The 2670-nt window shown below is 41.4% G+C and overlaps 1 non-coding gene across 1 annotated transcript; it reads right to left on the minus strand.

Annotated features, from left to right (window-relative positions):
* Window positions 1–1024: 1024 nt before the first annotated feature.
* TRNAG-ACC (transfer RNA glycine (anticodon ACC)) lies at window positions 1025–1099 on the minus strand. Its single transcript has one exon. It is a non-coding gene; the product is annotated as a tRNA-Gly (tRNA).
* Window positions 1100–2670: the final 1571 nt, after the last annotated feature.

The following is a 2670-nucleotide window of genomic DNA, read 5'->3' on the forward strand; positions in this document are numbered from 1 at the left end:
TGTGCCAGGGGATTCAATGGGGGCATGGCCACCATATCACAGTCACACTCTTGGACACCACTATGATTTCATGAATGCTTGCTTACATGGTTTTTATCCACATTCACAATTGTGTAGTCAAAAGGCAGAGGTGATTCTGAGATATTATGCACCAACATTTAAGAGTATTATTGTCTTGCTCTAAGATGCAAACTTTGGACAACATACATTATCCTTTCCCAGTATCACTATCCATTTGTCTTCTCCATTTCCATCTGCCACAATTCCCCACTCTGTCCATACATTATCTGGTTTGAGATGGATAATGAGAACCTGCATCTCTGGATTCAGCCATACTGCCCATTCACAGGACAGACAGCAGGACTGGCCTCATCCTAACTTCTCCTTTTGGCCATTATAAGGAAGGAGGGGAGAATAGAATTAGAAAAGCAAAGGACAAAGGAACTATACCAACAGGCAGCTGGGCAGCATTTAGAGTCATCCTGGTTTAGACATAAAAGATGATGTCTCTATCCAGCCCTTATTGCCTTTGGGAAAAAACACCAATTCCAAGCAACTGGAAGTATCCTAAGCAGCTCTGCCTCATATCTCCGTGGTCTTGGCCCAGGGTAATTCCCAGGAACTGAACTGACTGGAGCTGCATTTTAGCCAGGTGCAGTAACCATCTCTAGCTGGTCGTATGTGCTGAGAGTTCTCCAATCTTCTCTGACAGTTTTTCTGAGACAGAGACCATCACAAAACCATCAGTGTGAAAAACAACTTACTTTGGATGGCAATCAAACCTAAACCTCTTCTCACCAGGTTGTGACCATTTACTGGAGGCTTGAGCACCCTTGCAGGAAGACAGTGAAGGTATAATACACTCCTTCTGTAATAAAGTGAGTTGTGCCTGGCCTGAACTCCTTGCAAAATTCATGCAGAAAAGCAAGCATTAGTCAGAATCTATCTAATTTTAGCCAGTTGGACTTCCTAAACAGTTTTTACTCCATTCAGTTTTTTAAAAAATTTATTATTATTATTTTAATGGAGGCACTGGGGATTGAACCCAGGACCCTGTGCATGGTAGGCACATGCTCTACCACTGAGCTATACCCACTCCATCACTGTGTCTAGCTTAGGCCAAATAGGATTATTATGAGGATAAAGAGATGAATCACTCCTGCTTCTTCCATGTATTAAAGCTGAAATTTCTTAATGCCATCCTATCAGGCGGTAGTATTTAATATTCAATTTAAAGTGTGTATGATGTTTAAAGCCTGTCTGAGACCGTAGAAACTATATTTTAGCAATATTGCATATTTTACATTTGTAAAGCTTGTTTAGAAAGATAATTGGTCATGAGATACAAGTAGAAGATTATTGATCAAGATTTCTGTATATGATTCAGTAGTCTACTATTATAAGTAATTCTGAAATCAAAGACTATTGGGTAGGGGAGGGTATAGCTCTAGTGGTAGAGCACATGCTTAGCATGCAGGAGGTCCTGGGTTCAATCCCCAGAACCTTCTCTAAAAATAAATAATAAACAAACCTAATTACCCATCTCCCCAATAAACAAAAACAAAAAGACTATTGGGTAAATTTGACATTAACCTTCACTGGATTAACATCAACAAATTAGGATAATAGAATTACTGAAGGCCATTACAGCCATCTGAGTTATTTCCAGGTACATCTCAGTTAAAGGGGAAAAACACAGTGGAAGGTGAGCTTGGAAATCCGTGATGCAATTACCTGACAAGTTGTGACCTGACATTGTCAACAGAAGGCAGACTCAGAAGAAATAAACTTTAAGTTATTACATGATCAGAAATAAAATCTGTTTCAGTTTCTTGGGAAAAAAAAGGTACATATGATATTAAGGGTGGAGGGGGAAAGTGCAGTGTATGGGAGGTGAACTGCCAGGTCTGCTCAATAGCAGTGTGTTTAATAAGTAGCCAAGCTTGTCTGATCTCCTCTAGGGTAGGTTGTTCCCAAGCACACGGGAATGGTGAGCTGGGAAGGGTTTCAGATTTTACCCTACTTCAAGCTAACAAATTAGCCTACCACAGTTTCATAGCGGAAGATGAGATGCTTGGATCAAAGGACTCTTACTCATGGAACAAAAGCATGAGCTGCATGCTTCCATAGCTCCCCTTGCATCAGGCGGATTCTGCACTGCCGGTACCAAAGTCCCAAGGTGGGAAAGGCACAATTAGCACATTTAAGAAGAGGAATAATACAGGTGTGCCTGGAGCCTTGTCATCAAGGGACAAAGTCGAATGAGAAGATTAGCAAGGAAAACAGGGGTCAGGTTTGCAGGTCCTGTGGATCACGGTAAGAAGTCCCAAATTTTATTCTTGAAGACAGGGAGCCAAGTAGAAGATAGGGAGCCAAGTGACTCTTCAAGTTAGGCAATGCCATCATTTGATTTATGCCTGATTTATTCTGCTGCCAGGTGGAGAAAAGATAGGAGAAGGTCAAGAGTGAAAAGCTTCATCCAAATGAGAGATGAGATGGTGATAGGAAGACAGAAAGCTGTAGGTTCATTCAAGACAATATGGCGCTCGAATCAACACCTCCTGCATATGGATTGGTGGGGAGAAGCTCTGTGCTGGGAGGGGTCAAGGAAGAATTAAGAGTGATGCCTAGGTTTTGGGCTAGTAGTAAAAACAAATATACCAGAGGTGG

Source organism: Camelus dromedarius, chromosome 26 (assembly GCF_036321535.1).
Source record: "Camelus dromedarius isolate mCamDro1 chromosome 26, mCamDro1.pat, whole genome shotgun sequence".
NCBI classification, from domain to species: Eukaryota; Metazoa; Chordata; class Mammalia; order Artiodactyla; family Camelidae; genus Camelus; species Camelus dromedarius.